At 42.3% G+C, this 24,028-nt stretch overlaps 1 protein-coding gene across 2 annotated transcripts in view; it reads right to left on the minus strand.

The window, feature by feature from the left end:
• The window catches only part of GAB3 (GRB2 associated binding protein 3), a 105,623-nt gene that overhangs the window by 59,395 nt on the left and 22,200 nt on the right, over window positions 1–24,028 (minus strand). The window contains exon 2 of one of the 2 annotated variants that reach the window (XM_048864411.2): window positions 16,747–16,934. The exons of the other annotated variant lie outside the window; for it this stretch is intronic. The gene's annotated coding sequence lies outside the window, so the exon portion shown is untranslated. The remainder of the gene's footprint in view (window positions 1–16,746; window positions 16,935–24,028) is intronic. 2 annotated transcript variants of the gene reach the window in all.

Genomic DNA, 24,028 nt, shown 5'->3' on the forward strand with positions numbered 1-24,028 from the left:
GAGAAAAGGGTTGTTTTAAGTACAGAATAAAAACCAAACATGAGTCTTTTGATCCTTAAATCTCAATAGAGTTAATGCTATTTAAAAAGTATGATCTTTAAAGCTAAAGGGAATAAATTCAGGATTCAACCACCCAGATAGAAATCTGAAGAGAAACGATTCCTCTTTGGTTAAAGGCAGTTTTCTGTGAGTACCAAAGAAACCATTTAGCCAGTACATTTGTCATCAAAATGTAGACTTCAATCTCAGACAGTACTTAAGCATATGCTTAACATTAAGCACATGAGTAGTCAATCTTCACTGGCAATAGTTATGTGTTTAAAGTTCAACATGTGCTTATATGCCTGCTGGAATTGGGACATTAATGTGCCTGGGCCACTAGTTGAGTTCTTTGCTCTGTTTTCATTGTTTGACGTCTGAGTGTTTGAGTAAAGATTGAGTGAGAATGTCCTAAGGATCTTAGGATTTGGGTCCAAGAAACTGAATTGCTCATATTTAACAGTTCTTCTTAACGTAGAGATAGGATAGGAAGGTTTTCTTTCTGAATGAATGAGCCTAACTCACACTAGTTACACTAAACATGATCGAGCACTACTAAGGCAAAAGAGAAAATCCTGTGAAGTAAATTCCAGGGGAAAACATGCACCAGATGGAAATACATGTGTGAGTGACTTATATATACTGAACTAAAGCCTCATTTCCGTATTCAAGACTTGAGTGGGAGTTCGAAAGGGTTGTCTAAAAATGATGGGCCCAATCAACTGCTCCTGTGGGAAGTAGACACCACCAGGGAGGAAAATGTCTGTGAAGGTCTCTTCACAGAGATTTCTCCCTAGATGCTCCAGTGAGGGTTGGAATGGGGTTTACCCATCCACAGGACAAGTCATGGATCCAGCCCCAGAGTATGTCTTGGGATCCACATGCATCGAAAGGCGTCAGGGGAAGGAAGAGTACCCTGTGCGTTTGGACGTAGGGGTATGTTTGCCCTCTAAGGACCTTGGAATGTAGCCTACGATACACATTTCAAACTGGAGACCAAATGTCCAAGGGGAAGGCTCTCGTCACTCCTACACCAACGCAATCTCTCTTCTGTCTCAAAGGCCACCAGGACTATGACTCATGCCCACAGCCATCACATTATTAAATTTATTCCCGCTAGTTATTTCTGGCATTGGGCAGCCAAAATATTTAGTACTTCCAGTGTAACTATAGAAGTGACAACAACAAACACTAGTGGACTGACCCTGGGTCAGGAGAAAAACAAGATCTGAAGAACTCTAATTTTTTTGCCTATCGTGACGTAAACGAGAGGAGAGTGAATTTAAGCCTAGATGACAATGCTATACATTTACCAGCTACCTGGAAGATGCTTACCAGAGTTAAGGAACATGAGAATACTGGTTATTTCCCTATTAGGTAAGGCATAGGCCCAGTCCAGCGACTACTGAAGTTAATGGCCATTCCTCAATGAGAGCAGGAGCGGGCATTTTTTGTATTGTGGACTGTATGTGTGTTATGTATTGATAGCTGTCTCTTTCTCACACACGTTTCTGCATATTCTGGATAGTATGTGTGTTGGCTTTCAGTTTCTTGAGTCCTGTGAAAATTTCTGTCCAGTTTCCAGTCTCCCTTGAGTCATACAGTCTTCCACACACCATCTGTAGATGTCATAAGAAGTCAGTGCATAATCAGTTGCAAAAATAAACAGATCCCTGGATTCCAGGAAGGGAGCTCTTCCAGGGGGAGCCACTGTACAGGAAAGTTGATTTTTGATTCAAAACATTCACTGACATTTCAAACCAAAACGTGTGATTTTGACTTGTCTTTCTGCTTTATGCCAATAGATTTCTACAATTCTTCTCCCTAAAAGGGGTCACAGTTAAAATGTTTCTATGAATTTTTTGGGGGTGGGGGGTTTGATTTATGGTATGACAAAGAAAGCAGCTCAGGAGCCAAATACTTTCCAGATATGCAAGTCACAGGCTATAGTGACATGGGAACCATAATAATAATCACAGCAGCAGAACAAAATTCTGCTGATTTGAAGTCCTACAAAATATAAATTACCAGCCTGATTTCCAGAGGTGCTGAGCGCTGCAGCTCCTCTGGTTCAAATAGAGTTGTGGGTGCCCACCATCTCCTAAAATAAGACTAATACATATTATACAATAAGACTACATATTATAAGTCAGAACTAATTAAGAAATTAAGCTTATGAAGGAACAATTCCAACTACTGTAAAATACTGAACTAACTACTCAGTGATCTTTTTGCTGCATTACACATTGCTATAGTTGTTCCTTGCAGAATCAATTCTGAAGTATATCTCTACAAAAAATAAAATGGATGGTTATACAGAGGAGAGAGATTGTTGTGATCCATTAATAAGGCACAAGAGAATACTCCCAGCTAGGGACACAGGACTCTCGTAGTGGGGCATGGAGCAGTGACAGTCCCAAATGGAGTCGAGCTAATTCTGTGAAGCCTTCCATTTCACCAACATGATAAATTCAATTCAATTTAGCAATTAGGGCCTCAAAGGTTTGGAGGATAAGAGGAAAATATAATGAAGTTGTATTTTCCTTCTGATTTGCACTGAAAAACATCAATGTAAAAGCTGCCTAGAGCCTTTGGACTAGAGCTGTCACTACCAGATGGAAATTCCATTTTACAAAGGATTTTGAGATTCACAATAAAATACAAAATAAAAATGTTTCAAAACAAAACACACACACACACAAAATCATTTCAAAAATTCATTTGACAGTGTCAAAAAATGTTTTTCCTGGGTTTGTTCCAAAATGAAATTCCAGTGAAATTGACCCAGTCTTGCAAGGAACTTTGATTTCAAAAGAACTGCATATTCCAAAGAAACATAGTTCTCTCAAAGTGTCTGTCAGTGACTGAGTCATGGGTGGTCTTGCCTAATGGTTGGAGCAACAGTGCGCCTGAACAGAGCTGAATCCAGCCAGACAGGGTCCTGGAGCAAATCCAGAGCCGGGATCAGAAAGCAAAGCCTAAGCTGAAGTCCTAGTCAGAAGGCGGAGCCAAGATCCAGAAGCCAAAGCATTAACCGGAGTCAAAGTCAGGAGGCATAGCTGCGGGTCAGAGCAGGAAGTCAGAAGCCAGGAGGGAACAGGATGCTGGGACAGGGGCAGGGAGTGGCTGGAGCTGGAGCAGGAGCCAGGAACAGGACCACGCACAGCTGCAGGCAAGGAGCACACTGAGCAGCCGGTGGATGGCAGCTGCTGCTACTGAGCTTAAGTATCAACCTGTTGGACTCCCACAGCCAACCAGGTAGCTCAAACAAACAATCAGACAATGTCTATCAAGGTCAGCTGCGCTCATTAGGTTAGGAAACTTCAGGGTGGCAGGTAGGCATCTAAAGCCTTCTCCCCCTGAACTTCAGGCTGTCTGTCCCCTGACAGATTCTCTGACTAGCTCTCCTGAGTCTCTAAGGTGCCACGAGTACTCCTTTTCTTTCTACTTAGGAGAGTAAATTAAGACACTCATTGGAAAGTCTTGGCCAGAGGGGCTAGCAAAGAAGGCGTTGGTCACTCAACAGTGTGCTGCTCAGCAACTTGTAAAAATGGCCCTTAAAGGAACATTGCCACTTCTGTCTGAAATTTTGTTGTAAATAATCGTTACCTGTAACAACCCCACTGATGGTAACCGAATGAAATGAGTGAAAGATCATTTTTCTCTCTTTTTGAGTTTGTTTGCTTAGTGTATGGGACAAAACTTTACGCAAAGCCCATTGCCCTGCTTCCCCTGCATAGTCAATTTCCCCTGTTTGTTTGGATGTATCACACAGCAACAGGGGTGAGAACAGCATTAAAAAAAAAAAAAAACAATAGGAAATGTGTTTGTAAAACCAAGATTGGCAGGGGAATTCAGGGACGGTCAAAGTACCTGAAACTACCCTCACTTCAGTTTTCTAAAATGAACTAGATTTTAGGTTGATAGTGTCCCATTAAAGAACAAAGCCCCCCCGATGGTGCTTTGAATAACAAATGATTTATGTTTTATAGTGAAATAGGCACTTTTCTTATTGTCTCATTTCCAGAGCCCTAACTCATTTTCATACAATTGATATTAGCAGCTCTCTTTCCGGCAAAAACAACAACACAACTACAAAAACTTCTCCCCCCACCCTAATCGACACCCATAGAATTTTTTTTTTTTTTAAAGGTAAAAACCAATCCCCAACCACACAGGCACAAGAGATTTATCTGAAAGGAAAGGTTGTACACAGAAAGCACAGGCTGCTTTCCTTTTTTAGGCCTCATGACTTATTTGTTTAAACCACAGAGAAACATTTGCAGGCTACCCATTTCTGGGCAGATGGAAAAAACAAAACAAAAAAAAGGCAAAAGCAAATATCATCCAGCTGTTTACTTTCACAGTTAATTTTAATCTATGCGCCACTTTAGTAAAGAGCCACCCGTAGAAAATAACATTTTGTAAGGACGTAGAGTTATCACAAGATTCCTTTTCAGAGCATTGTGGAAAGAAACAACAGGGCTCCAATTATTAGCTATTTCTTATTTGAACTTACATCCCACACTTGATACAAATTTAGATGTAAATGCTGAATTCCTCCTACTCTTCTCCTTTGCGTATGACTTTTTCAGTGAAGTGGTTTCTGAGAGTGTGTGTGAAGGACACTGTGTAAAAAATAAAATATATTGTGTGCAACAAACAAAAAGGGATCAGATGAAGAGTTGCACTCACATGTGGCTGTTAAGTGCTTAAACCCGGCAACTAGAATGGAAAGGAGCAAAATATAAAGCAAACATCAATTACTAATGAAAATAATTAAAATAGTATGTATCTAATTTGCCATATTAGCCAGAGGGAAGTGGGTTTATAAAAATTAAATGGTAATGTTAAGGAACCCAACCAATGGATGGGAATATAATTGAGGTAATGATCATATAGAGCAGTGGTCTCCAAACTTTTTGGCTCGCGACCCCCCAGAGTGACCTGCCGCAGATACCCCACCACCGGAAGAAGACTGGAAGACCTGCCGCAGGTGCTCCGCCGCTGGAAAGAGACTGGAAGACCTGCCGTAGGCGCGCTGCCGGAGGGCAACACCAGCCGTGGACGTGCAGAGCTGCCGCCAAAGGAAAAAAACGGCGGAGTGCCGTCCGGCGATGCTATTACTGCTGCACACCCCCTGGGATCATCTCGCACACCCCAGTTTGGAGACCGCTGATAGAGAGGACTGTGGTATGACTCTGATGGCTTCAAGATACTTTCAATCGAGTAAAGGATAGGAAACACACCAATGACCTTGCAGTGAAAAAAGACAAGCAGAATACAATTTAGAGGCAAGACTGGGAGGGGAGATGCTGGTAACATATTTGAAAATAAATTCAATAGCAAAATGTCCATGGACTGCAACAGGGCCAACATTTTGCTGTGTTACAGTTAACCAAGGGAAAAGCAAGAATAATCAGGAACATACAAACAGCAGATCTTCTATGCAAAGGAAGGATCAGCAAGACCATGCAACCACCTCAAAGAATGAATTATGAAATTACTTTGGTGGGTTTGCTTTATAGAGAGCCAATGACGTGTCTTAAAATTGAAGGAAATTTAAGAAATACATAAGGCCAAGTGAAATGTTTGCAGCAAAAGTTATAACCAAGTAAACTGCATCTGCTAGGGGGGTTTCAATTCAAGCACAAGAACCAGCCAAGAAACCGTGGGCCACTTATGCTTTGCACCAAAAACCGTGTGAAATTTGTGGTTTCAAATCGTTTCAATACACAACCAGGTAAAACTCAGCAGTAGTTTTGCTTTGAGTTTAAGCCAGAAACTCAGAGGGCTGTGAAGCCCACACAGTGTGGAATTGAAGGAAATATTCACAGAGACACCCTGTCTCAACTAAACGATTGTGTTTGGCGGAGCGCTCCATCTAATATGGGCAGGTACTCTGACTGGTGCACAGAGAAGGACCTTTAAGTAGAGAACTGTCTGATGAGAAGGACCCTGCTGCGAAGGGCTTAAAATCTAAACAGATGATACACAAATAAAAACTTGGGATGGGACGGAACACCACAAAGCAGTATGATTGACAATACTCAGCTTTAGATGTCAATACCACATCAGCTGTACTTCCAAGATGTTTAAAAAGAGAAAAAGCAAACAAGATTAACAACAACGCCACGGATTCCACTGTCACCCTAACTCTTGTTGTGTAAGGCTTAGTCTACACTACAGCCTATGTCAGCAAAATTTATGACGCTCAGGGATATGAATACTCCAACTGTGACAGGTTCCCCGGGGTCCAGCCTGGGACCGTGGGACTGCTGTCTCTCTCTCCAACCTGGGCTGTCTCTCACAATGCCTTGCTAGTGACCAGCAGCAAGCCCCTCCAGGTGCTGTGATCACTCACCACAACTGCATGTGGAGCCCCACACCCCCAGCTAGAATGCTCCCAGAGCCACTCATGAATCCCACAGAGAAAGGCACCAGAGCCAAATCCTCCCCAGCTCCCAGCACTGTACCTCAGGAATATACCATCTTGCACTGCTCAAGATGGGCAATGCAAATTTATTAATTGGTTAACCACTTCATCAGTGGAAAGTGGATATACACCAGCCTTTGCAAACCTGAGCAGTTTTGCCACACACTTCATACAAACTCACTGGTAAAGATAAACAGTTAAACAAATTGATTGACTACAAAAGATAGATTTTAAGTGATATTAAGTGACAGGCAAAAAGTAATTAGTTACCAAAATAAAATAAAATATAAGCACGCAGTCTAAACTCTCAACCCGAGTAGACTGGGCAACATCTAAATTAAGCAGTTTTTCTCACCCCACTGGATATTGCAGTTCATAGTACACAGATTTCACCTTTGAAATATGGGCCAGTCTCCTCTACTGGAGTCTTAAATCTTCTCAGTGTCCTCGTTGCTTGCAGTATAGGTAGGGGCAGGAGAAAGGCCAAGCATGTGGCCGCTGTCTTCTGTTTTATACTCTCAGTCCCACGTGCTTGGGGAGCACAAGTCCAGGCATGTTTGGGGGCATTGCTGAGTCTCCAGGCAAGGTTGAGCAATTCCCCTGGTGTGGCCTCATGCAGGTGAGTCATTGAATTGTAGCTCCTTTGCTGGACAATGGTTGTTGATGGGTTGTTTGACACCCCGCCCGGATGTTGGTTACTTTCCTTCCTGTTGCCTCTGGGGAGCTAATATCTGGCTGATTCCCCAAGTTACAGCATATTTTAGTGACAGCCATACAACACATTTCTCATAACTTCATATGCATTAATGATATCCATATATGGACAGAGAAATGGTTTTCAGCAGATCATAACCTTTCCCCTGACATCTTACAAGGAACGCTTTATGTGTAAGATCACAATTATACAAAAATGAGGAATACGGGGGTTACAGGATGCTTCCCCCAAGGTACAGAATGTCACACCAACCCCCCCAAGTGACATAAGTTATACAGATATAAGCGTTTGTGTGCACAGCGCTGGGAGAGCTTCTCCTGCCGACACAGCTTATGCTGCTCGCAGAGGTGGTTTTTGTATGCCAGCAGGAGAACTCTCTCCAGTCAGCATAGACTTAGAGAGTGTCTTCTCCACACATACTGCAGTAGTTCACATAGACATGGCCTTAAAAGGAACAGTCACAGGGGAGTGGAGTAATTTAAATCAAAATAATTTAACTCGCTGATTTTAATAATGATTTAAATCAGCAAGCATGAAACTTTCATTTAAATCATTGATTGGTTTGCATTGGTTTGCATTTGTACTTTTTAGTTATTTTCCTAAAGAAAGGTTGATTCTCATTAGTTGGTATAATTTCATACTTCTTTTTACTAACCAGGAGGAAATATCTATACACATTTATTTAAGCAATTATATAGCTAACATACATTTATTCAGATTGTTAATTTTTATTTTTATTATGTTAGAAAATGGTGAATGACACATTTCTTATTTACTAGATAATGAATTTTTAACTTTTGTTTTGTGTAAAGCTGATTTGGATGGAAACTAGAATTCAATTAAAAATGAACAAAATCAGGATTTTAAAATCAATTATTATTATTTAAATAAAACTACCTCAAATGTGCTGGATACATAAGAAAAAAGTATGTTTATCAATGCCTGTTTTGCTTTTAAAACCAACTGATTTATTAAACAAAAGAAGTGTTATCATGAGTAGCTAATTAATGGAACTGACTGTTTCTGGTCACCATGTCCTTCAAGATTTTAAAAGTAGTAGGTCTCCTCTTTTCTCAATTCATTTTTATTCATAGTTTGGAAAACTTTCCTGCTTTTTCAACTCCCACTCGGTTTCTCAACTTTGAATGAACTAATCATTGCACTGAACTAGTTCAATAAACTGAAATGAAGGAAATATTCTCTGCACCTGCAGAAGAGGCTACTGCTGTCAAAAGTGGTTTAGCACTTTAACAAACTCTAGTTCCAGATGCTTAGCCAGTGGCTTCCACATGCTTAGTGGTTTAAACTTCAGCAGCAAATATGTACTGAATGATATTTTTTACTTAATTTAAATTATTTTAATGGATGTAGTATAAGGTTAGTCCTTAACATTGTAACAACCTATGTCAATTTTACTTTTAAATAGGTTTATTATAAAAAAGAAAACTGAATTAAAGTAATTTAAAAAAACCTGATTTCTCTCCACCTTGAGTCAGAGTGCCATTAAACAACTTTTATGTCAGTGGAAGGGGTTAGCAGACATTTTTCAAAAATCCTTGTTTGTCAGCACTGATTTCACTATCTTTGAAATCCAGATTTGAACTTTATTATGGGACTGAGCTGGCCTCAGAAGGAACAGCAGGGAGAACAAATCTGAATGCCACTGGCATAACAGTGATCGTTCAAAGTATAACACCTAAAAATAGATGCCAAGAGGAACATATATTCAGGCCATGTTCCTTATATGTTGTATATGAGTCAGTTTATATTTGAAAATGGTTTGTGGGCAAACAGTAACATACGTAGCATATTTAGATTGGCCTTGAAATGAGCACGAAGATGGAGAAACATTCTGTCTCCACGGGGCAATCACAGATTCATCTTCACTAAAGAAGAAGTACAGTAGTGACTCTACAATGTCATAAAAAGAAAAGGAGTACTTGTGGCACCTTAGAGACTAACAAATGTATTTGAGCATAAGCTTTCGTGAGCTACAGCTACAGTGGACTGAATGCATCTGATGAAGTGAGCTGTAGCTCACGAAAGCTTATGCTCAAATAAATTTTTTAGTCTCTAAGGTGCCACAAGTACTCCTTTTCTTTTTGCGAATACAGATTAACACGGAAACCTACAATGTCATGGCTCTTAAGGCCTTAATATCCCCTTTCATGGTAAAAAGCAGCATGCCAAATGTCCTGATGTGTGCAAGAAACCAATGCAACGCAGTATAGCGAGTCATACTGTAACATTTTATGAGATTCTGCAGAAAAAACACGGACCTGTAAGCCAAACACCATAACACTCAGATATTTATTTATGAAGATTTAAACTAATGCTTGTATCCACCAATCTCCCAGTGCTTCATAACTACAGCAGTGATTATTTAATCCTAAATTTGCATGTGAGAGAGCTATTATTAATTCCATTTTACAGATGGAGTAACTGAGGGAAGCTAAGTGACTTGCCCATGGCCACACAATGAATTTGTGGCAGTTAGGTAAAGGCCCTTTGATACTCACTCCTATATCTTATCCACAAGGCTATCCATAAGGGTGGAGGGCCAGAGGGAATTGCAAAAAACCATTTCTTTAGAGATGTGAGAGGGCTAGTGAGTGTATAGTAGGCCCGATTTTCAAAGATATTTAGACACCCAAAGAGTGGAGGGGAGCCTAGTGGGACGTTCAAAAGCACCCAAGCAGGTTAGGTGCCTAACTCCCATTACCACCAATTGGAGTTAGGCATCTAAATGGCTTGGGCACTTCTGAAAATCCCACTAGGCTCCTATCTGCATCTGAGGGCACAAAACTATCTTTGAAAAATCTGGCCCTTAATAACTAAAAATTGATCAGAAAGTTAATCTCAGGAATATTTTCACCAGCATTGCTCAGAAGGGCCATCTACAAATCAAATTGGCTAGTAATTGGCAGTCAACTAGCAATGTCATACTCATTGTATCATCTTGGCTCTGCTTTCAAAAGATAAAATATGGATCACTCTCCCCACTCCCCCTGGAAAAAAGACAAGCTCAGAATGCATCTTCCCAATAATTTATTCATGTAATATAATCAACCATGGAATCTGAGCAAGTTTGGCAGAGACATGATTTTCAGATCTGCTGTGGCTTTTGCTTGTAAGCATATTTACATATAGTGATCGTCTGCTTGGAATTTCACCACATAAAGAGTTTTCAGTTTGCTTCTTTCAATCAACATCAAAATATGGAGGGGTTCGGTCACAGAGACCCCCTTGGGACTGTCACCTGATATGCTGAAATCACCTCTGAGCCCATTTTCCGTTGCCACCTTGGGACTCCCAAACCCTGCCTTGTTGAGCCAGACACGCTAGCCTGCTGCAACACAGACCCAGGTCTGGTCCACGCATGCCCCTAGAGCTGCAGACTTTAACTAAAAACTGCTCAGCAAGTTACCTTCCTCCAGGACCCAGACACCCAGCTCCCAGTGGAATCCAAACCCCAAATAAATCTGTTTTACTCTGTATAAAGCTTATACAGGGTAAACTCATGAATTGTCCACCCTCTATAACACTGATAGAGGGATATGCACAGCTGTTTGCTCCCCCAGGTATTAATCACTTACACGGGGTTAATTAATAAACAAAAGTGATTTTATTAAGTATAAAAAGTAGGATTTAAGTGGTTTCAAGTAATAACAGACAGAACAAAGTAAGTTACCAAGTAAAATAAAACAAAACACGCATGTCTAAGCCTAATACATTAAGAAACTGATTACAGGTAAATCTCACCCTCAGAGATGTTCCAATAAGCTTCTTTCACAGACTAGACTCCTTCTTAGTCTGGGCCCAATCCTTTCCCTGGTACAGTTCTTGTTAGTTCCAGCTCAAGTGGTAACTACAGGATTTCAAATGACTGGCCACCTTTGTTCTGTTACACCCCCTTTTATAACTTTGGCACAAGGTGAGAATCTTTTGTCTCTCTGGGTCCCCACCACTCCTTCAAAATGGAAAAGCCCCAGGTTTAAGATGGATTCCAGTATCAGGTGACACGATCACATGTCACTGTAAGACCTCATTCTCCATTCTTTCAGGGTTGGCCTGCACATACTCAGGAAGGTTTGCGAGTAAACAGAGCCAATCACAACCAATTGTTCTAGTTAATGGGAGCCATCAAGATTCCAACCCACCATTAATGGCCCACATTTTGCTTAGTTACAATAGGACTTCAGAGTAATACTTCATATGCCTAGCTTCAGATACAAGAATGATACATTCATACAAATAGGATGATCACACTCAGCAGATTATAAGCTTTGTAATGATACCTTACAAGAGACCTTTTGCATAAAGCATATTCCAATTACATTATATTTACACTCATAAGCATATTTCCATAAACATATGGAGCGCAATGTCACAGGAGGATTTTTTTTTAAAAAGAGTAAAATTAGTTGCAAAACCACTTACAAGTTTTTTGGTATTTTTTTTCAAATTAAATTAAGCGCTAGGGGCTTTTAATGGGAGTTCACTGTTTCAATATCTAACTTCCTGGCCAAAGACAGGCAACCATCTTGCTTGTCTCATAGTCTATAAGTAGAGGAACAAATGCAAGAAATGCTTGGAAGTGCTTGCACAAGATCTCCTCTGATTTACTGGAAACAATCCACAAAACATTAAAAAATTACTTGGAGAACATTAACTTGGCAACTTTTAGAGCTTCTGGCCTCATTGATAGTGCGGTCTCGCTTTTTTAAAGAAAAAAAATCACATATGAGACTATTTAATTCCATGAGTTTGTTATTTATACAGACTGAGGCATATGCATTATGAGAGGACTGAAGGCTAAGGCAGCACTATTACAGTTATGAATGTATCCCACATATTGCACCAACAGAGAAATATTTAAAACAAAAAACAAAACACATTTCAAGGAGCGTTTTTAGCCTATCTGGGGGCAGGAGTTTAAGAATGTGTCTACTTCATTGGCTTCTTCTCAGTCACCAGATCCAGCACAAACTTATCCCACTAGTATTCAAAACACTCCATGGGATGATTTTATCCTACTTCTCTGATCTCCAGCTACCACTGCACCTGCTTACTTCGTCTCCTGTCATCTTGGAGCCCAATTCTCCTCTCACTTGCGGCCCTATTAAAGTCAATGGGAGTGTTTCTAGGTAAGACTCTTACACACTTTGAGCCTGATGCAACTCCACTAGGGCAGATCCTCAGGCCATTTACACCAGGTGATAACCTGCCCCATTGTTTTCTAAAGTAGTTACGACAGTGAGAGGAGAATCAAGCTCTTGGGCTCCCCACTTTTGCCTCTCCATGATCTGATGTGGGGCTATAAGTCACTCTTTGACTTGTGTTGCTCCTCCCTTTCTTTCTCCCTAGGAGGCACTGAATCCTCTCTCTAAATCTCATCTGAAAACCCATCTACTCTCTTTACCTTTTGACGGACTCTCTAAAGCATTTTTAAAACTAGTGAAAGCTATATACAAATCAAAGCCAAGATAGTGTATAAAATATCACCAGTTGGATGGCTAGCTGTCTGATTTGCATCTGCAAAACTGGAGGCCAAATCTTTGAAAGTTTAGCTCAGAATAGGTTGCATATCTTTCTTCATATTTATACTGTGTTCCTCATCATGTACAAGAGCATCTATAACAGAAAACTTGCACTGTGAAACAGCTAGAAAAAAAAGTCCAGAGCACTCTATATTCCTACACTACAAGTAACAGAAGGCCAGATTCTGCTGTCCATTATGCAGGTGTAAATCTGGAGTGACTCTAATGGAGTTAGGCTTATACTGGAGTATATCACCGCTGAATGTACTAGTGTAGATGAGAACAGAATCCAGAGCAGCAATAAAAACAAAACAGAGCACTCAACAGATATTCCTGTCTGTTCCACTGCTGATGGGGAGTTTTTAAATGGTGACATGCTGCAGACATGGTTCAGATCACACAACGTTCTGGCTCCTAATTGTATGAGATTAAATTCAGGGCAAGGTAAATAACTGACCTATTTGAATTTTACTAAAGAATTCAGAATATAACCTAAAAGATCAGATTAAGAGGATGGTGCAAGAGCATTCAATACTTTAAACCATCAGTACCAAGAATTTTTAAATCAATGTGGTTCTATTGAATGTCAGTACAGGAACTTATCAGAAGTAATATCCAGCCTGATCCAGTTCAAGGGAAGTCAGTGGGGGTTGAATCAGACCCCTACTGCACTCTTGGAGCATGAGAATAATGTAAAGATGTGAAATTCTCCCCTGTGCAGGCCAGCAAAAGGCCTATCCATCACTTAAGTCCACCTTAAATTTTGTTTGGAGCACTGAACTAATACATAGAGCTTGTATGGCCCCTCTGCACAGAGGTGAATTTCACCTCTGCTGTCTGCCACATTCTGGATGTGCAGCATCAGAGGCGAAGTGCTCAGGTGCTCTGGAAAACGGTGACAATATAACTGCCAAAACAACCACATGCACAAGCAGCTCAAACCCTTTGCTGCTGTGCCGTGGTTTCACCCTGACAATATTGTGTAAATGGCAAGAAGACTGCAAGAGTAAGCCTGAGGTGTAGCAGAATAACCTCTCCGCAAGGCATGCTCGCCAACGGGCTGATCACGGAGATAAGGAATATTGCCAAGCATTGTTCATAACCTTTAACTTACAAGTAATGGAACCACAAGTGAATCAGTAAAGATCATCAGTAAAGATTGCATATGTTCCTGTGTCGTCAAGTCTTTCCTCTCACCATCTCAATTTGCATGGTAGACAAATGAAGCACGGCGCTGTCATTTTGAACTTAGACATACAAATTGATATACAAACCCAGGGAATAGAGACATAGTATTATATATTGCCAACCATGTGACAAGATGTGCAGGCTTCCTATTCATCAGTATGAGGAACTTGCATTAGATCCTGTCTGACAATTAAAGAATCAGTAGAGACAGGATAAACCGGTTATGCTAACCTAACTTACCTAGTTCGTTTTCTTAACTTGAACTAATATTTTTCCTTAATCTTTGCTTATGAAAGGGCAAAGATCTGTATGTGCGTGGGAGGGGGGAAGCTATGCACACACACGTACTTCAGAGGTAGAAAATGGTCCTGTTAAAAGTCCAAATCCTACTCTCCTTTGTCCTTACTCTCATGAGTTTCTCTGAATAAAGACTGCAAAATTGGGCCCAAGCAGACAGGCTTTATTTTCTACTAATTAAGCCAATACCATGATGGATGAAACATTACAAATCATATGAAAACTGTTCCAAACTAAAGCAACAGATTATATTTACGTGTCAGTCTTAATGAGCACAGGTTACCCTTACTGCAACATCATTTTAGTTGCATGTTTCTGTAGAGTGCAAATTCTGCAAATCTTACTCAAACGGAGTCTCACTTCCTCATTTAAGTAGTCCCATTGAAGAAAATGGAACTACTCATATAAGGGTTACTCACATTGAGTAAGTGTGTCTTCACTAGAGAAAAGGGTGTGTTTTTACTTTGTGTTAACTAACGAATGGTGATATCCTAGTGAAAACAAAGCAGTTCGTAGTTTTCACATTGCTTGGAGGGATGGATTAACTACAGCAACAGAAAAACCTCTTCTGTTGCCACAGGAAGTGTCTCAGGAGTGCCTATAGTGTAAAACATGGCCTGAACCATAAGTATTCTACGTCTCCTATGGATCTAGGGGCCAGGAAATGGCAGCAGGATTTATTTCAGGCTTAAAGGCCCCATTCCGGAATCCCCATTCCAAGATGTAGTAGAAAGGAATGGAATTGAATGGATAGAAACTGCAAAAACACCAGCTGATGTTTGTTTGCCATTTATTCTGCCTGTGGTCGTTTGGCCTTTTCCATGGGGATTGGGGTTGGTAGCTCCCATGCTTCCTGCAGCCTAGAGAAGGCTAAGGCTGCAGTTGTGTGAATTTTTAGGTTTAACCACTAAAATAACTGAAAGCAGCATGCAAGGTGAAGGAGGCTGGTTGGTGGATGCCAAAAGAAGCAAAACTACAGGCCTAGAAGTGGGATGGAGCTAGGATCATTTACATTAGCTAAGGATCTGCCCCAAAGCATCCAGCCCTCACGTGAGATCAGAACTTAGTTATGGCCAGATGCTGTGAGGACAAGAGTTTTCCAACAAAACTGTGTTCAGTAAGGGGGAATTATTACTTGAATTTACATAAGAGTCAAGCCACTATTTCTATATAATAATAGACTCCTTCCAGTCCCACTGAATTGATTCTCTAAACCATGGAATCTGCACTACATAGCATGACAAACTGATTGAAAAGCTGAGCAAGCCCTGAAGTTATTGACAGCTGAATGTATCATATAGTTTAATAGGGGTGTGACAAAGTCAGACCTCACAGCTGTAAGAGAGTCGTCTTATAGGTTTCCGGAAAGTGGGCAGGCACAAGCCCACCCACAGCTACAGGCCCCTCCCCCAGCCTAAGTGGAGGAGCGACTGAGCCTGGGACTCAAATAGATATGGGAGACAACAACAACTGGGACAGGTGTGAGGGTCAAAGGTCAAAAATAGGGAACACCGAGCAGAGAACCCCAGACAGTGCCCACTGCTCCTCAAAGATGTCAAGGGAGTCAGTGGATGCGGCCCAGATTAACTCTGCCTGGATACGTGAACAGAGAGGAACGGAAATAGGCCCCAAAGTCACAGGGAACCCCCTCAGTCAACATCCTTTCCCTGGTATTATAAATGGGCCAATTTGGCCACCACTAGGAAGAGGCTGACGAGGAGGTCTCACGACTTCGTGGGGCCATGGATGGGGTGTGCATAGATTAAAAGGTGCAGGGAGAAGTGCAGCCAGAACCATTAGAGTAGGTTCAGGAGGAGCCAGAAATGTAAGAGAATGGTAGAAGGCAAGTATGTCAGCCCTAGAATGGTAAAGGCCCTTTGCCCCATGAGTTGAAAAGAGGTAACCTCAAGCCAGCTAGGGACATCTGAGTCCAATTAAGGACTGCCTGTAACCTTTAAAAACCCCTCTCTCATGGGAGGGGAGGAGGAGAGGCAAGCTGCAGCAGGGCTAGTAGCAACAGGTTGAAAAGGCTTCTCCAGGGTGGAAGGTTGCTCCCCTCCCTATCGGGGAAGCAACCAAGCTAATTGCCTATTTGAGGAAGGAGTGGCACCCTGGGGCCTGCATACCTGAGCAGTACCCCAAAGAGGGGACAGGTAAAGATACTCCTTTTTTGTGCATTATGAATTTGCTTTTTTGGTTTGGCTGAAGAGTACTCCTTGGGCCTACCCTGAGGCCCACCTTGTGAATAAAACCCAACTGAGAAATAAAAACTCTCCAGAGTGGGACTGATTTACCCCAGCCCCCCACACCCCAACCCATAGCCTGGCGAGGTGGAGGAGATGCCTTGCCACAGGAATTTCCAAAGAGTGGTGGGATAGAGCCATAAAGGTCTTGTGAAGGCCCAGTAAGCTATGTAACTCTCTGATATCTCACCTCTTCGCCCCACACAGCTAATAGATACTGCAGTCTTATCATACTTGTGGTCTTGAAAACAAATTAGATGCTAAGCACTAGAAGAAAGTTGTCATTACCAGTTCTTTGCTAGAAGTTCAGCAAGTCAACATTCTTGTTGAATAACTGGATCATTAGTGAACGTTTCCCCCTTTCTCTTTCACTGACTCCCTGAAGTGCGGCTCTGGTATTTGCTGACTAATTAAGAGTGCTCCGTAGCATGTTTTCCAAAGCAGAGAAGCACAATGCACGGCTCAGCATTTTTAATCTGAAGACAAAAAAGTAACACACTTTATTAATCATCGGATAGATAGCAACTTGAAATGGAACGGGTTTTTAAAATGTTAGAGGAATACTTATAAAAACAAAACCAAACCCAAACCACTCCCCTTGTCCGCTGTCCCCCACAGAGACAGGGACTCTCCCCCCAAGCACAAATCACTGGTACTGGTCCTGCCCACTTTGATGTCAATAGCAAAAAATGCATTTTTCAGTTGAATTCAATGGGAGCAAGATGAAGCCTTTGGATATAGCGCTGGGAGACATTTTTCTTGGCTGAAATTTTACTGAAATTTATATCACTAAAGACTATTCACATGAGTAAAAGGTCACAGGCCGGGATCCTTCATTTGTCTCATACTCGGTGGAAGGAATTATCAGACTGCCTGTAGTGGGACCCGTATATGCAGAACCATCCCTTGGGTAGGGCGAATTGGGGTGACCACTCCAGGCCCCACACTTTGGTGGGCACCGTGGGCCGGTGTCATTGGCCGGTGCGGTCGGTCCCGGAAGAGACGAATCCGTCACTTCTGTCCCGGGTCCCACATCCCTTAGGGACGGCCCTGCATATATGTTCTGCATTATGAAGCCAGCTCTGAAGAGGTCTCATACACCTTTTAACTGAAACATTTTGGGTGTGTTCCTGCTGTTTTCATGGGGTATGTCTACACTGAAATGCAAGTCCAGGGTTTGAACTCGGGCTCAACCCTAACCCAGGACTTGGACCCAGGGCCCCACATGGGTGGAGAGTCTGAGCCTGAGTCAAGCTAGGACCCCAGCATTCAAACCCTATTGCTTTGTGTTGTAGACACAGCTCCACAGAGCTCGAGCTCTGGAGGTATGTCTTCACTTCATTAACACATCCACGGCTGGCCTCTATCAGAGAACTCAGGCTTCTGGGGTTTGGGCTGTGGGGCTATAAAATTGCAGCATAGATGAGCCAGAGCCCTGTCTCCAGTCCAAGCCCAAATGTTTACGCTGCAATTGTATAGCCCTGCAGTCTAAACCCCGCAAGACTGAGTCAGCTGATGGAGGCCAGCTGCGGATGTTTTAATGCAGTGTAGGCATACCCTAGGAATCCGCCAAAAGCATTCCACAATCCCACGGGCCAACTTCCTTTGTCATCTGGACAGTCAAGTTTGGGGGACAGTCAAGTTTTCCCACACTGCACCAAAAACAAAGGGTTAGAATAGCCACATTTTGGGAGGGCGCTAGGAAGTCTGGGATATGGGTGGCTGGAAGTGCCCCTGGACAGTGCACTGTAGACGTTGGAGCCCCAGGCTGGGACTCAGGTTTCAATAATTCCTAACCTGTGGTGAGTGTAGAGTGTCAAACCCTAAATAAACAAACCCGGGGTCTACTAACGTGAGTTCTAAAAACCCTGGGCTTACACTGGCGTGCAGACATGCCCATGGAGGCAAAAGTCACATTCAGATCAATGGGAATTTTGACTGAGTGAGGACTGCAGGCTGAGGCCCACTGAGAGAAATTGATATTACCACAAAATAAGAACAATGCCAAACAAGATCATCTGAACTGAACATGTTTTCTACTGTTGACAGTTCTATTTGGCTGCGTACAGCAACAACAGTTTTAGGTTCCTTAAAAGTGACTAGCCTGATTGCTGGACTTGTTGAACCATGCAATTTTCCAGATGGTCACCAGTACTTCAAGCTGTGGAAAAAAACCACAGTCAGATAAAAAAACCACAGTCAGCATTCTAACTATTCTACCTCACAGGTTTGTTATGGAAGAAAACCCCATTTTAATTTCATGATGCATTTCATTATTTCTTATTTAATTGCTTTACTATAAAAATGTATGATGTCCTGAGGGTTCATCTTATTTATAATAAAATAATAAATTATAGTAATATATTTTAACACACCTTTCTGCTTCCTCTCACTAGAACACTTGTATCAGAGGAGGTTTAATTTGCCATTTCCCTAGAACGGAACATTTCACTTCTACTCATAGCCCTGTAGCTTGAAAGACAGTTTGGGCAGCATTATATCAACTATTTTTCCCCAGAGTTTAGTAGTTTTTGTCTATTGTATGTAAAGAACTTGCTTTAGGATGACAGTTAACATTACACCAAATTCTCTGACCAATATTTCCTCCAGAAGCACCAGAATGCATCACTCTCATTGCTTAGCGCCCATCAGCAGTACAACAAACAAATAGCACCATTAGCAGTGTCACTCACTCACATACCGCTTTATGGAAACCCTGCTGTCTGTGGGAATTCATGGCTCAGGGGATGAATAGGACATTAACTAGCTAGGTAGTTAGTTCAAAGGCAAGCTAGAATGAAAATGACAGAAAGTGGCTACTACTGGACTATATGAAATGAGTTTGGTGGTCACGGTCCAGTTTCCATCAATAAATTTGTTAGTCTCTAAGGTGCCACAAGTACTCCTTTTCATTTTGGTAGGCTAACCCAGGGGAGACATGAAAACTGAACTACCCTCTTCGGACCAGAGACGATGAGGCACGCTGGCAGGACAGTGGGAGAAACATGGGCGCCACTGCCAAGCAGGGTGGGGCAACATGGCATCAGATCACCCCTCATACCATTCAGTTAAGCAGGGTTGTAAATCTTTTGTACACAGCCTCCCTATTTCCCTTAACAGTCTCATGTTCTCATGCAATATTCGGATACCTAACAACTCATCTGCTAGGCCATCTGCTGAGCTGTCTGCATTCTAAATTAGGAATGCAACTCTCTGTTCTGCATGCAGTCCTTAAATTTTACACCCTCCCATCTGGAAACCTTCTCCTTCCTGCTTGGCCTGTTATAGCCCCGCCTCTTCAGCTGGGATAGACTCCTGCATCTGCAGCTGCTTTTAGAGCTAGGCCACAGCTGCTCACTTCACATATTGCCCCGTAGAGGGGACGGGCAGTAAATACATAGACATGGCACACCTTGTTCTGCCCCATCAAATAAGCTCATTGTATCAAGTATACTATGAGAATTCTCCAGCTAGCAGCCGGCATCTGCTTCTGAATTCTCTCTTTCTCAGTCCTCAGCAATAGGTACTGCTGCTGAGTGTGAGTCATACAAAACCCACACTATGCAAAGCAAAAATGGCTACTCTGTGTATAAATTTTGATCCCTCAGTTAGAAAGTGAGAGACTTTCCAAATAGTGACAGTTTGTTCTTTTAAAGAGATTCGTTTCTCTCCGACTGTTCTTCTTTATCACCAGAATCATATCCAAATCTAGTGGCTTTTGGTGGATACTGTTTGTATAAAGAATGCTGTTCAAAAGACAGATGAATTGTGCTATATTTTTCTTCACTATTGATAGATTCTTAGACATATTTTTTTTTGTCTTCAGTTTCCACTACAATGCATCACAATTTCTATATCAATTACTATATTTCACAGGTACACGGAAGACACCAAAAGTTCTGGCCACGGCAGCACACTGGTACTTTCTTTTAGAAGACAGAGCACCCATGGACAATGGAGACAATTTTAAAAGCATATGGGGAAGATTTTAAAAACGGACGCCAGTTACTGCAGGTAACTGGACTTTTAGTGTACAGTCAGCAGTGCCCCTTTTTGACCGGACTTTCCGTTTGAAAACTGGACACCTGGCAGCCCTAACATAAACCAGTATGCAAGGAGCTCAAAAGTATGTAGATCAGGAGTTTCATAGCATCTGCAGAGACTAGTACTTAAGCAGCATAGTAGTGGTAAAGAAGCCAAATTACACATCTGCATAGATGCCACTATCCACCGCCCATAACTGATGACATCTTGACAGAACTTTCCAAAGTCAGAATCTTTACAGTCTGTGATATGAGGAACTGGTTTTTGCACATAAGCCTGGATAAAGAGTCCAGCATGCTGACAACCTTTGCAACACTATTTGTTTGCTACAGAGGGCTGTGTATGCCAGAGGGCATAAGCCCAGCACCAGAGGTGTTCCAAAGAACACTCACCCAAGGAGGGAAGAATTGCCTGAGGTGAAAATAATTGCAGATCATATTCTCACTTTAGGTGAAGGTGAATGATAGAAAACACCAATCTTTTCCAGAGCAATTCAGTGACAAAAAGAACGTAAAACATAACCCAGAAAAAAATTGACTCAAGCAGCATGAGGTGAGATACATTGGACATCAGCTCACAGGGGAGGGACTGAAAACAGATCCCAACAAAATCAAGGCAGTCAGAGACAGGCCAGCTCCAGTGGATGTGATAGGGGGTTCAGCACTTCATAGGAATGACAAATCTTCTGTTCAAGTTCTGTCCACACCTGGCTGCAGCAGCAGAACCCCATCCTCAGCTCCCAAGGCAGGATGTTGTGTGGGACCGGGCAGGTGCCCAACAGCAAGCATTTGACACACCGAAATAAATGAGAATGGATGCCCATGTCCTGAAGTACTATCAGCCAGGAGAGCCACTGACATGCCAGTATGATACCTCAGAGAAAGGACTGGGTGTAGCTCTTTCGCAAGAGCAGCTGGCTGCTTATGCCAGCAGACCCCTTTCAGTGACTGAACAAGGGTATGCCGAAACAGGAAAAAGAGCTTCTGGCTGTGGTATCTGGAGTGGACCGATTCCCTCAGTACATCTAGGGTCACCCAGCAATAGTGCAATCAGGCCACAAACCTCCAGAGACAATCATGGCAAAGCCCCTTCTTAGTGCTCCAAAGAGATTGCAGAGCATGTTGAGGCACCTCCAGTGCTATCACACAGAGATCAGATATTGTCCTGGATGATTACTGGTGTTGGCTCATATCTTGAGCAGGGCATACATACCCAGCATCAGCAAGTTGGGGGAAGGGGATCAAGACAGTATAGCATGATAATGGATTCAATCTCCCAGTTTTAACAGCATAACTGACTGAAATCAAAGAGGCTACAGAAAAGGCAGTCAAGAGAGCAGTCCTAGCAGCTTGCCCAAAAGACAAAAGCCAAGTACCGTAGGAGCAGAACCATATTTTCAAATTAAAGGTGAGCTGAATATGCAGGATGGGATCACATTTTGAGAACACAGAGTTGTTATTCTTGCCTCGTTACAGAAGGATGTCATGCAAAAAAATATATGGCTCACACCTGAACACTGACAGCTGTCTTAAAGGGACGCCAGAGTGTGGTTACCGGCTGGCAATAAAAACACAACTCCGCACCTTGACAGAAGAGTGACACCGACTGGTCATGTGATAACCACCAGTAGAAAGTGACTCTGTTACCACATGAGCTGCCCACCTGACTCTGAGAAAAGGTGGGAGTAGGATTATTTACTTTCAAAGAAAAGCAGAACTTGATTACAGACAACTACTACTCAAATTTCTGGGAGGTCACGATACAAGAAGCAAGTCAATGACTGGCAAACTGAAGGCTCACTTTTCAAACTATGACAGGTTTCAGGGTAGCAGCCGTGTTAGTCTGTATCCACAAAAAGAACAGGAGTACTTGTGGCACCTTAGAGACTAACAAATTTATTAGAGCATAAGCTTTTGTGAGCTACACCTCACTTCATCAGATGCATTCAGTGGAAAATACAGTGGGGAGATTTTATATACACAGAGAACATGAAACAATGGGTGTTACCATACACACTGTAATGAGAGTGATCAGGTAAGGTGAGCTACTACCAGCAGGAGAGAAAAAAAACCTTTTGTAGTGATAATCAGCATGGCCTATTTCAAACAGTTGACAAGAACGTGTGAGGAACAGTGGGGAGGGGGGGAAGGAAATAAACATGGGGAAATAGTTTTACTTTGTGTAATGACACATCCACTCCCAGTCTTTATTCAAGCCTAATTTAATGGTGTCCAGTTTGCAAATTAATTCCAATTCAGCAGTCTCTCGTTGGAGTCTGTTTGTGAAGTTTTTTTGTTGAAGAATTGCCACTTTTAGGTCTGTAATCGAGTGACCAGAGAGATTGAAGTGTTCTCCAACTGGTTTTTGAATGTTACAATTCTTCACATTTGGGGACAATGTATACCTTCAAATCAGCAGCACTGCTATGGGTACCCGCATGGCCCCACAGTATGCCAACATTTTTATGGCTGACTTAGAACAACGCTTCCTCAGCTCTCGTCCCCTAATGCCCCTACTCTACTTGTGCTACATTGATGACATCTTCATCATCTGGACCCATGGAAAAGAAACCCTTGAGGAACTCCACCATGATTTCAACAATTTCCATCCCACCATCAACCTCAGCCTGGACGCATCAACAAGGATCTGCAACCTATCCTGAAGGATGACCCATCACTCTCACAGATCTTGGGAGACAGGCCAGTCCTTGCTTACAGACAGCCCCCCAACCTGAAGCAAATACTCACCAGCAACCACACACCACACAACAGAACCATTAACCCAGGAACATATCCTGCGCTGGAGAGGTTTTAGTTGGGAGCTGAAGGTGATGGCTCATGGCGTTCTGTTATTTTCTTTGTTGGGCCTGTCCTGTAGTAGGTGACTTCTGGGTACTCTTCTGGCTCTGTCAATCTGTTTCTTCACTTCAGCAGGTGGGTATTGTAGTTGTAAGAATGCTTGATAGAGATCTTGTAGGTGTTTGTCGATGTCTGAAGGATTGGAGCAAATGCAGTTATATCGTAGAGCTTGGCTGTAGACAATGGATTGTGTGGTGTGGTCTGGATTAAAGCTGGAGGCATGTAGGTAAGTATAGCAGTCAGTAGGTTTCCAGTATAGGGTGGTGATTATGTGACCATCGCTTATTAGCACCGTAGTGTCCAGGAAGCGGATCTCTTGTGTGGACTGGTCCAGGCTGAAGTTGATGGTGGGATGGAAATTGTTGAAATCATGGTGGAATTCCTCAAGGGTTTCTTTTCCATGGGTCCAGATGATGAAGATGTCATCAATGTAGCGTAAGTAAAGTAGGGGCATTAGGGGACGAGAGCTGAGGAAGCGTTGTTCTAAATTAGCCATAAAATGTTGGCATATTGTGGGGCCAAACGGGTATTCATAGCAGTGCCGCTGATTTCAAGGTATACATTGTCCCCAAATGTGAAATAGTTATGGGTGAGGAAAAACTCACAAACTTCAGCCATCAGGTTAGCCGTGACATTATCGGGGATAGTGTTCTTGACGGCTTGTAGTC

Source organism: Caretta caretta, chromosome 9 (assembly GCF_965140235.1).
Source record: "Caretta caretta isolate rCarCar2 chromosome 9, rCarCar1.hap1, whole genome shotgun sequence".
NCBI classification, from domain to species: domain Eukaryota; kingdom Metazoa; phylum Chordata; order Testudines; family Cheloniidae; genus Caretta; species Caretta caretta.